Source organism: Chiloscyllium plagiosum, unplaced genomic scaffold (genome assembly GCF_037043375.1).
Source record: "Chiloscyllium plagiosum isolate Xiang-an unplaced genomic scaffold, Cpla_swu_hap1 HiC_scaffold_37, whole genome shotgun sequence".
NCBI classification, from domain to species: Eukaryota; Metazoa; Chordata; class Chondrichthyes; order Orectolobiformes; family Hemiscylliidae; genus Chiloscyllium; species Chiloscyllium plagiosum.
Window position 1 is genome coordinate 33,031,166 of NW_028270175.1, and position 15,975 is coordinate 33,047,140.

Below are 15,975 nucleotides of genomic sequence, written 5' to 3' on the forward strand. Positions count from 1 at the left end.
AGTCCTGAGACAGTATATTCCTATTCGGGTGAAAGGAAAGGCTAGTAAGTGTAGGGAATGCTGGATGACTAGAGAAATGGAAGTTTTGGTTAAGAAAAAGAAGGAATCATATGTCAGGTATAGACAGCAGAGATTGAGTGAATCCCTAGTAGAGTATAAAGGCAGTAGGGGTATACTTAAGAGGGAAATCAGGAGGGTAAAAAGATGACATGAGATAGCTTTGGCAAATAGGGTTAAGGAGAATCCAAAGGGATTTTATAAACACATTAAGAACATAAGGGTGGTTATGGTAGGAGAGAATAGGACCCCTCAAAGATCAGCAAGGTGGTCTTTGTGTGGAGTTACAGGAGCTGGGAAGATGCTAAACAAGTATTTTGAATCAGTGTTTACTGTGGAGAAGGACATGGAAGATATAGAATGTGGGGACAGTGACATCTTGAAAAATGTCCTTATTACAGAGGAGGCTGTGCTGGTTGTCTTGAAACACATAAAAGTGGATGAATCCCCAGAACCTCAGGTACACCCGAGAACTCTGTGGGAAACTAGGGAAGTGATTGGTGGGCCCCTTACTGAGATATTTCTATCGCTGAAAGTCACAGGGGAGGTGCCGGAAGACTGGAGGTTGGTTAATGTGGTGCCACTATTTACAAAAGGCTGTAAGGAAAAGCCAGGGAACTACAGAGCGGTGAGCCTGACATCGGTGGTGGGCAAGTTGTTGGACAGAATCCTGAGGGACAGGATTTACATGTATTTGGAAAGGCAAGGACTGATCAGGGATAGTCAGTATGGCTTTGTGCGTGGGAAATTGTGTCTCACGAACTTGGTTGAGTTTTTTGAAGTAACGAAGAGGATTGTTGAGGGCCAAGAGGTGGGGTGATCCTTATCAACTTCAGTAATGCGCTCAGCAAGGTTTGTCATGGTAGACAGCTTAGAAAGGTTAGATCTCATGGACTACAAGCAGAACTAATTATGGAGGGTTGTTTTTCAGACTGGAGGACTGTGACCATTGCGTGCCACAAGGATCGGTGCTGGGTCCACTACTTTTCATCATTTAGATAGGTGATTTGGATGTGAACATATGAGATATAGTTAGTAAACTTGTAAATGATACCAACATTGGAGGTGTAGTGGACTGTGAAGAAGGTTACCTCAGAGTACAACGGGATCTTGATCAGATGGGCCATTGGGCTGAGGAGTGGCAGATAGCGTTCGATTTAGATAAATGTGAGATGCTGCATTTTGAAAAAGCCAATCAGAGCATGACTTATACACTTAATGGTAAGGTCCTGGGAAGTGTTGCTGAACAAAGAGACATTGGAGTGCAAATTTGTAGTTCCTTGAAAGTAGAGACTTAGGGAGATAAGATAGTAAAGAAGGCATTTGGTATGCTTTCCTTTATTGGTCAGAGCATTGAGCATTGGAGTTGGGAGGTCATGTTGCAGCTGTACAGGACATTGGTGAGGCCACTTTTGGAATATTTCATGCAATTTTCATCTCCTTTCTATCAGAAGGGTGTTGTGACACTTGAAAGAATTCAGAAATGATTTGTAAGGATGTTGCCAGGGTTGGAAGATTTGAGCTATAGGGAGAGGCTGAACAGGCTGGGGCTGTTTTCTCGAGAGCAGTAGAAGCTGAGGAGTGACCTTATAGAGGTTTATAAAATTATGAGGGGCATGGATAGGATACATAGACAAGGTCTTTTCCGTGGGATGGGGGAGTCCAGAACTAGAGGGCATAGGTTTAAGGTGAGAGGGGAAAAATTTAAAAGGGACCTACAAGGCAACTTTTTCATGCAGAGGGTGGTGCGTGTATGGAATGAGCTGCCAGCGGAAGAGCTGGAAGCTGGTACAATTATAACATTTAAAAGGCATCTGGATGGATATAAGAATAGGAAGTGTATTAAGGGATATGGGCCATGTGCTGGCAAATGGGACTAGATTAGGTTAGGATATCTGGTTGGCATGGATGGGTTGGATCAAAGGGTCTATTTCTGTGCTATACATCTCTAGGACTCTAGGACTCTATGAGATGTGCGCTTGTGATCCCAAGGCATACAAGGGTATGGTACAAGTTCTGGAAAATAGGATTATAATATTTAGATTCCTGATTTTGGCCAGTGCAGTCTCAGCTGTAGGGTCTTTGTCTGTGCTGTAGACCTCAATGACTTTATTTTATTGTCCAAACCTATCCACCTTTACCTGTCACCTAACCCATTAATGTTCACATCTGAATTCTTTGTGAGGAAATCAATGTGCAGCCTCACCCTCCAGTGAGCTGATATTGTGTTATCATTTCTGTTGTCCTGGCTGTGATGATGCTGTCCCTTTAACAACGTTATTTTGCTCTTGTTTTTTTCGAGAGGGGTCGTAAATGTAGAGGTACTGATATGTCTGAACTGACTGCTTCAATAATGGCTAACAGATACTGCCTAAGTATTTAAGAGGAGGAATTTAGGTTCTCTAAAAAAAACAGTTGCACAATAAAAGTGTCAGTTTTCCCAGTCCATGGATTTTTCTTGCATGGTTTAGTTACGGACACAGAGAAACATCTCAGGACAGAGAAACAGTCTGTTTGAAACTGCTGGTCAAAGAAAGTTGCAATGGAAGAGGTTCTATGCTTCAGAAATGATCCCTGGCTGATCCTCTCTCTCTGACATCTCTCCTGTAAGAACTTGTGTTTGAATTTATGTTTTTCCCAAGGGGTGTGTTTAAGAGATCTTGCAGGAGATCAGAGCAGCTCTTTGTTAAGGTAAATCATGTTGGTCGAGTTTTCATATAGTTGTTGTTCTCAATTCTGTTTTCCTTTAGTAGTCTGTAAATAAATTGTGTTTTGTTTAAAAAGGAGTGGTTTGATCAAATGCATCACTCCTGGAATATCCACCTTACACCTGCTTAAAACAACTAGAAAGTTTAGGGTCTGGGCTACCTTCATGAAATGTTTTGAGGAGGTCTGGCCTGATACATAACATGCCTGCAGATCATTTATGCCCAACATCTCGTGACATGCCGCCCTAACTCTAAATTACAGCATCAGTGTCTAAATGTGAAATGCAGGATCTTAACCATCATTTCTTGTTGTCCTTCCACCTCCTGACCAGGTTCAAAACTTATCGGTAGAAAGGTGATTACCATCATATTAGCAAACTGCCCCATGCAGTTGACATCACTGATCTGAAGAGCATTGAGCTGAAGTTCTCTTCTCTCAACACTACTGTAAAGCTTCAACCAAGGGATCAGGGTAAATTTGTAACTTCAAGCTAAGTACCAATGCAGTTGTTCCCCCCAAGGCCCCAAGGGATCCTTCCATATCCACCACAAATTCACCTGCACCTCCACACACATCATTTATTGCATCCGCTGCACCCGATGTGGCCTCCTCTATATTGGGGAGACAGATCGCCTACTTGCAGAACGTTTCAGAGAACACCTCTGGGACACCCGGACCAACCAACACAACCACCCCATGGCTCAACACTTCAACTCCCCCTCCCACTCCACCAAGGATATGCAGGTCCTTGGACTCCTCCATCACCAGACCATAGCAACACGACGGTTGGAGGAAGAGCGCCTCATCTTCCGCCTAGGAACCGCCTAGTGGACGGCACGGTGGCACAGCACCAGAGACCCGGGTTCAATTCCCACCTCAGGCGACTGACTGTATGGAGTTTGCACATTCTCCCCGTGTCTGCGTGGGTTTCCTCCGGGTGCTCCGGTTTCCTCCCACAGTCCAAAAATGTGCATGTCAGGTGAATTGGCCATGCTAAATTGCCCGTTGTGTTAGGTGCAGGGGTAAATGGAGGGGAATGGGTCTGGGTGGGTTGCGCTTCGGCGGGTCGGTGTGGACTTGTTGGGCCGAAGGGCCTGTTTCCACACTGTAAGTAATCTAATCTAATCTAATCTAATCTAATCTAATTAGATTTCTCCAGTTTCCTCATTTCCCCTCCCCCCACCTTGTCTCAGTAAAATCCCTCGAATTCAGCACCGCCTTCCTAACCTGCAATCTTCTTCCTGACCTCTCCGCCCCCACCCCCACTCCGGCCTATCACCCTCACCTTGACCTCCTTCCACCTATCGCATTTCCAACGCCCCTCCCCCAAGTCCCTCCTCCCTACCTTTTATCTTAGCCTGCTGGACACACTTTCCTCATTCCTGAAGAAGGGCTCATGCCCAAAATGTCGATTCGCCTGCTCCATGGATGCTGCCTGACCTGCTGTGCTTTTCCAGCAACACATTTTCAGCTCATGGTGAAATACGTCTATGGACCAGACCAGACCCTACAAAGTATATTAAGCTTCAATCTTAACTTTCACAATTTTTACAAAGGCAAGTATAAGACGCTGAATTCCAGATATGATTTGATTTGTCTATCACTGAGTTTTAATTGAAACATAGTTTATTCTTACAACACAGTTAAAATATAACAAAGAAGAAGATTTGACATAACTTTACTGAAATACTTAACAAGTTAATATATTGCTTAATCACTAATCATCATCTGTTCCAATATAGGAAGCATTCCAGAAACACCTTTGTCAAAGGCATTCAATAATACAGTTCATATTCTCACATGATGTCTCTTTCTGTCCTAGCAGAAAGACACACTAAAGTAAACAATCTGTTCTTGTCGATTTTTAAGAGGAAACCTAATGACAAAACTGTTTTTGATCACCCGTAGGAAGCCTGCATAGAAATTCTAACAGACTGAAACATGGCAACTTACAATGAGATGTACAGTGGACCTGACTGATGAGGCAATCATAGCTGCAGCACATTTGCCAATCTTGGAGCCCAAGAACACCCAAAGATCCTGAAGAGTCCAATGAATGAGTGCCTGTCCACTCATTTGTTTCCATAGCTGAAGCCACAAAGGCAGCAGTGATGCTCTGGAGTTGTACACTACAGCACAAAAATAAACAAAAGATACTTCAATAGAATAGATTAAAAATTATTGTCATGTGTACTTTTACATGAAAAATACAGTGAAACGTTTTATAGGTGTATATTAATGACAGATGTCATACATGATAATAACAAAAAAAGGAAAATTTATATAAATTTCATCACTGTCCAGTTAATGGTTCCTAGGTTCAGGAAAAGCTGATTAAAGAGTGATAGAATATCCTGAAGGCACAGCTGGGATGAGACCACCATTCTGGGGCATGCAAAGATGAGACTACCACATCAGGCTGATAGAATACTGGGCTGGAAACCTCCACCAAAGAAGACCACCATGCCGGGCCAAGACCACCATACTGGGACAATGGAAGTTGTGCCAGGATAAGTCTCTTGTTCCCCATCTTAATGCTCCTCCAGAACACTGCAGCTAATCCACTGTCCGTCCCTTATGCCAATGCTTCCGCTTGTTCAGGTGCCCGGGCCTAGCTGTGGACCTGGAGCCTCGGCCTAGGTTGCAAGTCAGTGCCAGAGTAGTCAGCCCAGGGCCCGCTCCTTGTGTGACAGGAGACCCCAGGCTGGACTGGATCCGTGTCTGGCTCACCCTGGCTTTGCTGCCAGAAGCCTCTGCCTTCACCCAACACTCTCTAGGCTTTAAAGAAAAGAAAATGAAGAAAAACCACAAAAGAGGAAAAAGGCAGATGTGAAAAGAAGAAGAAAAAGAGAAAGAAAGCCACCAAGAGAGGACCAGCCTCAGTCTCAGCTCCCTTACTCCGCCCACCATCTTGGACGTACTGTGTATATAACTAGATAGCAGTCTCAGAGTGTACAGGAAAATTGAAAATATGCAACTTTTGGCTGTGAAATAGATGCCTGAGTTGGTTGCTGCTTTGACAACAATTCAAATTTAACCAATCAGTTTAAGTTGTGCCCCAGGATACTAAAACCAATCAAGTTTGAAGTTATTGTTTTGCCAGCATCAAACCAATGAGATGATCCACTATTGGGGATATAAAAATGCAGGCATTTTGAAAATCAAACAGAGCAACTGTCATCGAGAGAGACCCAAGAACACTCCCTATCAAAGGTACCTTTTCGTATGAAACTTTTTTCCAGTAAAAAGAAAGATGATGACCCAGGGAGATCTTCAGTTGGAAGAGAAAGACACCGAAGATGACAGCTGCTGTATGGTTTTGAAATTAAGTTAACATAATTTTAATAAGTGTTTTATTGGAACAGCATATAGTTATAGAGTTGGAGGCAGGTTATAAGCAGTTGAGAGAAAGGGAGGATAAGCGTTGTGGGTAGTTGTTATTTAATGTTCATTTTTAGAGTTAAAGAATAAATTGATATTATTTTTTTAAATAATGGAATTTGGGAGTTCTCTGTCACTCATATTTTAACAGATTACAAGGTGAGGTGAAGTTTTCAGGGTGTTTAGTTTAATTAATAGAGGGGTTCACTGCTGTATCCTAACAGTTGCAACATTGCATTGATTACATAGTAGAATGTGTTACAGTCATCCAAAAACAACACAATAGTAGAAAAGGAATATTGAGCTTTTCTAGAGCTAACTACCAACATTTTTCAATGTCTTTACTGTACAAGGTTTGACCATTGTAAGATGTGAACAAATTGAAGAATAAAGACATTCTTCCCATATTTACCTCATCACAATGTTTTTGATTTTTTTACACAGTCTGTTCATAAGTATAAATAGGTTACATATAGGCTTCTTCAGCTTTTGCACAAATTTCTCGGTAGACCCTTTGCAATTTGACTTATTGTGATATTATTGTAAGTAAAAAGAGATGTGGAAAGTGAGAAAGAGGATTAGGTATGAGGATATCATTATGCCACAGCCTCAACATTGCCACTGTATCCCCAGTGGCGTTAGGACATGCTGCTGGCCTTGTCCTTAAATGGGTAGCCTTTGCTGCTTTCAGTTGTCTGTAACCTTGTCCTGTTAAGATAGAGGGAAATGTTTCAGTATAATGCAATATATTTGTCTGATGTGTTTGTCTCACAAGGTGTGAGATGTGTGCGTAATAATACTGATCTTGTGAAGGTGAGGTGAAAGGTATGAATGCCAGCTATAAGCCCTGATTGATGGTGATTGCTGGTCAATGAGTAATGGAAAATTAGTCTTACTCCAATTTAGAACTTTAACTTTTTGATCAGTTCTATCCTTTTCCATAACTATTTTAAAACTAATAGAATTATGATCACTTGCCCCAAAGTGCTCCCCCACATTAATACACCTCTGTAACCTGCCCTGCCTTATTTCCCAACCAAGGGTCACGTATTGCTCCTTCTCTGGTAGTTACATCCATATACTTAAAAAGAGAGTTTCTTGTGAACACTTAACAAATTATTCTACATCCAAGCTCTTAACACTATGACAGTCCCAGTCTATGTTTCTGAAGAATCAGAGTCCCTACAGTGTGAAAATGGGCCCATCGAGTCCACACTGATCTTCTGAAGAATATCCCACCCAGACCCACCTCCTACCACTTAACCCTGCAGTCGTCATGGCCATTCCACCTACTCTACACATCTTTGGACTGTGGGATGAAACTGGAGAACCCAGAGGAAACCCACACAGACACGGGGAGAATGTGCAAACTAGACAGTCTGAAGAATTCCTGAGGAAGGGCTCATGTCCGAAACATCGATTCTCCTGCTCCTTGGATGCTGCCTGACCTGCTGCGCTTTTCCAGCAACACATTTTCAGCTCCAAACTAGACAGTCTCCCAAGACTAGAACCTGACAGTGCTAACCACTTAGCCACTGTGCTGCCCAAGTTTGGAAAGTTAAATCCCTTACCACAACAACAACCCTATTATTCTTACAGATATGTCTGGTATTTTCCAGCTCCTCACCCAAGACCTCCAGCACAGTGTCCAAAAACTTAGTTCAGTCTTCCATATTTTGTGTTTTTACTTTCCAGTTCAGATTCATTTCCTGTATGATTGCTAGCAACCGCTCTAGCCATAACACACTTCTCTTTTAAGAGGTGTAAGCTAGTTTTAAGTGGTACCAGCAAGCCATGTTTTTTTCAGTTACCTGCTGATGCTCACAGCCATTCAACAATGTGGGTAGTAATGGCTGTACATGGAGATCATTCAAATGATCAGCATCATGTAGTAGGCATGTCATCTTTGTTGCATTGAGCAAAAAGATTCCCCACACCCATTTCCAGATACTATCTTCTTTAGCCCCTTTAATGTTCCAATCACATTAATACAGAAGGGTAACTTCCGCAAGGTTGAGTATGTTGGCTGCTCACATAAATCAGAAAGTCCTAAATTAATTCTCTAACAAGCAACATTGCAGACCTCATACTTGTGTTGCTTCTGATATTTTAAACTATTCTATTATCCTGAATATAAAAGAACATTTTCTATCCCATGTTCAAACTTTCTATCTGCTCTTAAGGACCTGTGAAAGAAGCTGTTTGCCAGAAACTTCACAATAGCTTTACATCCATAGAGGCTCAAACCTGGCCATTATTTGAGGTGTCAGTGTGACATGCGATTGTTTATAATTATAGCCTACTGTCAGTCTAACTGACTCCAACTGATTCATGTACAGTAAAGAAGGATCATGGCCACAAGTACCAGTTTTGCATTGCAAGGTTGTTTCTCCTAGAGATAGCTTGTGGACTTGAGCTCATTTAAATTGGCTGTGCAATGTCAACAAAAAATGACAGTGCTGGCACTAATTTGGACAGTTGTTTCAGATACAATTCTAAATTGTACTTTTGAGCCAATGAATTCTGCCTGGGTACCTTGTGCAAAGCATGATAATACTTGAGCAAGAAGCAGTGAACTGTGGAAAATATATAATTTCTTAAAAATGTCTGTCAAATCTGTAATAATTTGTAAGTATGTTTAAGAAGAACTTACAAGCTTTTATTTGAATAAAAAAACTGGTGCATGCGACCTGATGATGGTTAACCTGGATTAAATACCAAGAGCAAGGAAGCTTACATATGAAAACCATAACACAAAGGAGAGCTGCAGACAATTGGGAGGAGAGAAGGGCTGAAAATACTGGAGATCACAGTGGGTCAGGTGGCATCGATGGAGAGAAAGCCAGCACCAGATGAAGAGTCATCTAGATTCAAAATGTTGGGTTGATTTCTCCCCATGAATGCTGTCTGACCCATTATGATCGCCAGCAATTTTTGTTTTCAGTTCAGATTCTAGCATAGAGTAACAGAGATATACAGCACAGAAACAGACTCTTCAGTCCAACTCATCCATGCTGACCAGAGATCCTAAACTAATCAGGTCCATTTGCCAGCACTTGGCCCATATCTCTCTAAACCCTTCCTATTCACATACCCATCCAGATGTCTTTTAAATGTTGCAATTGTATCAGCCTCCACCACTTTCTCAAGCAAATCATTCCATACACGTACCGCTCTCTGCATGAAAAAGTTGCCTCTTAAGTCCCTTTTATATCTTTCCCCTCTCACCCTAAACTTATGCCCTCTAGTTCTGGACTCCCCCACCCTAGGGAAAATGCCTTGTCTATTTACCCTATCCGTGCCCCTCATGATTTTATAAACCTCTGTAAGGTCATCCCTCAGCCTCTGACACTCCAGAGAAAACAGCCCCAGCCTATTCAGCCTCTCTCTTTAGCTCAAACCCTCCAAACCTGGCAACATTCTTGTAAATCTTTTCTGAACGCTTTAAAATTTCACAACATTCTTCCGATAGGAGGGAGACCAGAACTACACACAATATTCAAAAAGTGGCCTAACCAACGTCCTGTACAGCCACAACATGACTTCCCAACTCCTGTACTCAATACTCTGACCAATAAAGGAAATAGTTCCGAACGTCGTCTTCACTATCCCATCTGCCTGCAACTCCACTTTCAAGGAACTATCTGCACCCCAAGGTCTCTTTGGTAGTCAACACTCCCCAGGACCTTACCATTAATTGTATAAGTCCTGTCCTGATTTTCCTTTCCAAAATGCAGCACCACATATTTATCTGGATTAAACTCCAACTACTACTCCTCAGTCGATCTGCCCATCTGATCAAGATCCTGTTGTAATCTGAGGTTACCTTGTTCACTGTCCATGACACCGCCAATTTTAATGTCATCTGCAAACTTACTAACTATACCTTCTATGTTCACATCGAAATCATTTATATAAAAGATGAAAAGCAGTGGACCCAGCACTGATCCTTGTGACACACCATTGGTTCTGCAGTTATTTTCCCCTACATTTATAAGGAGATATGTATATGTAATAGTGTTAAACTAGACAGAAAACAAATTACAGGGACTGTGAATTGAAGAATTGTACTGCTCTTCGGTTTTGCCAGAGGTGACCAGACAGTTTAATGGAATTTATTAATGAGGTTAGAAAAAAGAATCTCTGTGGAATCTGTATCATTAAGACTATTGTGAACTTATTAAAAGAGGCTATATAGAGTTTGCTATTTGAGTATCAATGTTTCCAGGAAGTCTGAAGGAATACTGAATTCTGAAGCCAGTGAATGCAACTAAGGATTAAAATCAATTGAGTTGGAAAGTAAGAGATCCTACATACCAGATGCCAAGTTAGAGAATATTGGAACTGTATGTGAAACCAATGTCTGCAGGGAATGATATGGGTGCTTGTGGTTGTTTAAGATATGTCATTGTTGAATCAGCAAAATAAAGTTAAATTCACCCTGTCTTTTTAAGCATTGTTTGCTTGTTAATTCATGTTTAATTTATACTGGTACTGATTTGTACAAAGTTAAAAGTTAATAAAAACTCAGATCTAGTAAGCAATTTTATCTTTTGGGGTCTCTCAGTCAATTTGATTATATTGGGTTATACTCCCCGAGATTGTAACCAATGATAAATTGGAATCAGGATCATAGCAACCATAGACAGTCAAAGGTCTAATTGCAGTCACAGATAGAAACAAATGCCTGAAGGTGACATTGATGTCGTCTATCTTCATTTGCCATGAGCAATTACTGTCACTGGAGTGGCCTCAGAAAAAAAATCTCCTAATGTATTTCCTGGCTCTTTCAGTGGTAGTTTGTCATTTGTGTTTCAACTCTGCCGTTGAATTCAAACTTGCTGCCACTATGCAATATGAATACAATGTCAAAATCAAGCCTGTCATAATTGGGTGAGTAAATATTTTGTAAAAGTGGCAGTCAAACTGGGACTATTTAATGGGAGAGTGAATATTGTAAGGTTTCTTCATAACAGTATTAAAATCTGAAAGTATCTATAACTATCATTAGACAAAAAAGTTTTTTTGCTACATTATGAAAGAAAACAGCAACAGAGACAGTGGAAGTACTGGTAGTAATCTTCAAAGTGTTCCCAGATTCTGGAAAATTCCCAGACAATTAGAAAACGGTCAATGGAACATCCTTAGTCAAAAAAGGAGGTTTTCAAAAAATAGGTAACTGTGAATCAGTTAGCTGTAATTGGGAAAATCTTTTTGAGTTAATCGTGAAGAATGCATTAGCAGAGCACTTCAAGATACAAATTATAATCAAACAGAATCATCACAGTTCTGCAAAGAGGAAATAATTCCAGATAAATTTTATGAGAACTGTTTGAGAAGATAGCAAGCGGAATAGATAAAGGAGGACTGGGAAGTGTAATATATATGGACTTCCAAAAGGGTGTTCGTAAGTTTACTTTAGGGCACTTAATAAGCTAAGAACCCATGGTGCTGGAGGTAATCTATTAGCATGGATCAGGGATTGGCCAACTAATAGAAGGCAGACAGTTGCAGTAAGGGGGCATTTTCAGGATGGCAACTTGTAATTAGGGGAGTCCCACAGAGATCAGTACTGGGGTCACAATTATTTATAATATGTACAAATGACTTGGATGACAGAAGTGAATGTACTATTACCAAGTTTTATTTGTCATTTATATAAATGATTTGGATGAGAAATTAGAAGGCATATGTTAGTAAGTTTGGAGATGACACCAAAATTGATGGCATAGTCGACACTGAAGATGCTTGTTGAAAATTACAAAGGGATCTTGATCAATGGGCTGAGGCGTGACAGTTGGAGTTTAATTTGGATAAATGCCAAGTATTGTATTTCGGTAAAACAAACAAGGGCAGATTTTTGCAGATTGTGGTGGTGGTCTGGGGAATGTTGTTGAACAGATAGACCTCGGGGTTCCGGTACATAGTTCTTTAAAAGTTGCATCAAAAGTAGACGGTGGTTAAGTAGGCATTTAGCACGCTTGCCATTCATTGCTCAAACCATTGAGTATAGGAGTTGGGACATCATGTTGAGGTTGTACAGGATGTTAGTGAGGCCACCTTTGAAGCATTTTGTACAGTTGTCATTGCCCTGTTGTAGGAATGACATTATTAAGTTGGAAAAGGTGTAGGAAAGATTGACAAGGATGTTACCAATACTGTAGAATTTGTGTTATAAGAAGAGGTTGGATAGACTAGATATTTTTCACTGGAGTGTAAGAGTTTGTGAGATGACCTGATAGAGGTTTATAAAATCATGAGGGGCATAGACAAGATGAATAGCAAAATTCTTTTCCCCAGGGGTGTGTGAGTTCAAAACTATGGGGCATATTTTAAGGTGAGAGGAGAAAGATTTAAAAGGGACCTGAGTGGCAACTTTTCCACACAGAGGCGTGTTTGCGTGTGCAATAAACTGCCAGAGGAAGTTGTAGATGCAGGTACAGTTACAACATTTAAAAGACATTTGGATAGGAGCAAGAATATGAAAGGTTGAGAGGGATATGGGCCAAACCCAGACAAGTGGGACTAGTTTAGTTTGGGAAACTTTGTCAGCGTGGATGATTTGGACTTATGGGTCTGTTTCTGTGCTCTATGACTCTAAGTTTGTGGATGACACAAAAACAGATGGGAAGGCAGGTGGTGAGGAAGGAAGATCGAGAAGCAGCATTCCGATCAGCACAAGAACCATCTCAGTAAATCCTGTGAATACGAATCATTAAATTGCTTTCCCAATTTTTCTCCCTCCATTTTTTTTCTTCCTGTCTGTGTCTGTCTGTAGAGTGGGAGTTAAGGGGATTAGAAGTTTAACTGGTAGTTATATGTTGATGATTCCTAATTGTTTACCTGTTGCTAGAGTCAGTTTATTTGTAAAAAATCATAGATGGAATAGCAATTCAGTGGGCTACTTTGTATTATCTGGTGATGAGCTTCTTGAACTGTGGTTGGAGCCACAGTCACCTAGTTAAGTAGATAGTTTCCATCTCTCTTCTGATTTGTGTCATAAAGATGATGGAAAAATTTTGGAATGAGAGGAGGCGATGTTTTCACTGAAAGATTCACAGCAGCTAATCTACTCTGCTAAACTCAAAATTTAAATGTTTGGTCGAATTGGCTTTCTAGTCAATGGTAACTCTTGGGATGTTGATGGTAGGAACCTTATTACTGGCAGAGGCATTGAGTGTTCAGGTGAAATAGATGGAGATAGTCATTGCCTGGCACTTAATTGGTGAAAATATTAATTGCCATTTAGCCCATCCTGAAGGCTTTTCCAATGCAGTGGCAGCGTCCCTATTTCTGAGTTGGAAACGCTGTGTTCAAGTCCTACCTGTTCCAGAGGTGTGTGATAACATGTCTGAACAGGTTGATTAAAAGTATCTATCAGCCCATCATGAATGTCATCTGCTGTCTTGCATTCAGGCATGAAATGCTTCGGTATCTAAACATCTACAAATGGTGTTAAACACACTATAGTTAATGTTCAACAGTCAATGAACTTTCCCAATTCTGACCTTATGATGGTGGGAAGGTCAGCAACTGAAGATCATTGAATCGAGGGAATTAAGAATTGAGGAACTCCTGCTGCAATGACCTGGTGCTGAGATGATTGACTTCAAACAGCCACAAACATCTTTCTTTGTGCCAGCTATGTTACCAACCAGTTTTCCAGTGATTCCTATTGAATACAATGGTGCTTGGGCACCTTGATTCCCCACTTAATCAAATGTTATCTTAATATCAAACAGTAATTCTTGCCCCACATCCAATAATCAGCATTTATCTGTTGCAATTGAAATAAAGTCAGCCAGGTAGATCTCGTGAGTAGGAGTTCCCTGATTGGGGCTGTTAACCTAGTCTAATCAGGAAGCCCTAATGACAGATATAAACAGGATTATCAGGATTCTGCTAACTCTCAGAGGCATCTCTGAATTAGCTGGGTTAATTTCATGTACTATGCATGCGTATATAAAAGGTGACTTTTAGATTAGATTACTTACAGTGTGGAAACAGGCCCTTCGGCCCAACAAGTCCACACCGCCCCGCCGAAGCACAACCCACCCATACCCCTACATTTACCCCTTACCTAACACTAGGGGCAATTTAGCATGGTCAATTCACCTGACCTGCACATCTTTGGACTGTGGGAGGAAACCGGAGTACCCGGAGGAAACCCACGCAGACACAGGGAGAACGTGCAAACTCCACACAGTCAGTCGCCTGAGGCGGGAATTGAACCCGGGTCTCTGGCGCTGTGAGGCAGCAGTGCTAACCACTGTGCCACTGGTGACAGGATACCAGCCTTTGAGCAGTTATTTCATTGTCCACACTTGGACAAAGACTGTATTGAAATCTGGACCCATGTTTCCCTCGTGGAGCCCAAGATAAGCATTAGTGAGCAGATAATTGCTGTATATCTGCTTGTAAAAGGATGGACTGGATTTATCCTCTTTTTATGGATAGGACATACTTTGGTGATATTGTGCAATACCAGGTAGATATCAGTGTTTGTAACTAAACTAAAGACTTGCCTAAATTCCTTTTGTCAGTACTACAGCTGGGACATTGTCAGGACTCTTGATTTGGTGCATCCAATGTCTTTAGCTGTTTCTTAATATATGAAGTGAATTGGCTGAAGATTGTCACCAGCAATGCCAGGTGGTGCTCATATATGGCATGGTATATGGTCTTCCAATCAACAGTTTTGAATGTGATGGTTTCAAGTGCTACAATTGTGGACCCTGATTAATCACTGCAGCTAATACCAGGAATCTCTGATTCAACTGGAGTGGTATGGAACCCATAATCCTGACTGCTCCAAGCAGCCAATTCACCATGTCCAAACCACTGGACTGAGATTGAACGTTCCTCTTTACTGACTGTTGTTGGATTGACTGACGACAGTCTTGCTTGACTCGACTAAGGACATCTACCCTTAGTTTCTAAAGCTTTTCTATTTTGCTGATGCATATGCAATGTTTTGCTTGGTAAAACACTGGTACATGGGGTAGGTGAGTCATTGGTGCAGGATTTTGCCATTCAGTAATATGTCCACCCCCTTGACCTTTTACCACTGACAACTGTGACAAACTGCCTGATTGTGATGTACGCTTGTCACTCTTTGCAAAGTGGTCCACCAATAATGTTCCAATAAAAAGTGCTGGTGTGCTCCAAAGTGCAGTATCGAAGTGGAGAACTGTATTCTAAGTGTCTCAGAGAAGTACCATGAGGTTATATGTAGTAATGCATGTCCAATCTCAACCTCTGTAAACTGGGATCAGGATGAAAGTGATCGATGCCCATGACCATGGAGTATCCTCTGGGATGTTGGGAACTGCTGTCTATGTTGGAAGCCTGTGACAGCAAGCAGCAAGCTGCAGCTACCAAGTACTTGCTTTCATTTCATGTTCGGAAATGGTCATTGTCTAGTTTCTCTCCAGAGCTTGGAAGACGAGTAAGCTACATATAAATAAGGAGAGATTAGGTACTATTAACATGCTAATGCATGCAACTAGAACTCCTGCTGCCCGCTAGTGAGACTCTCATTTCATCATTCAAAACTTGGTTGCAAAATCAGACTTCTTTTTAACATCAGGAATCTCACTTCTACAAACCCAACTGATTCACTCTTGATCATGCTGTTCAAAGAATGGGAAAATTCAACCCATACAGTTTGCATTACTAGCAATGGATTGAATAGTGTGTTATTGAGTGAGTCACGAGAAAGAGGAGGAGAAAAATGGAAGTATTTCTTTTTTTTCTGGTAAACGACAAATATCATTACATAAATTTTAATTCTTCACTTTCAAATTGCATCACAGCTATGAAAAGAAA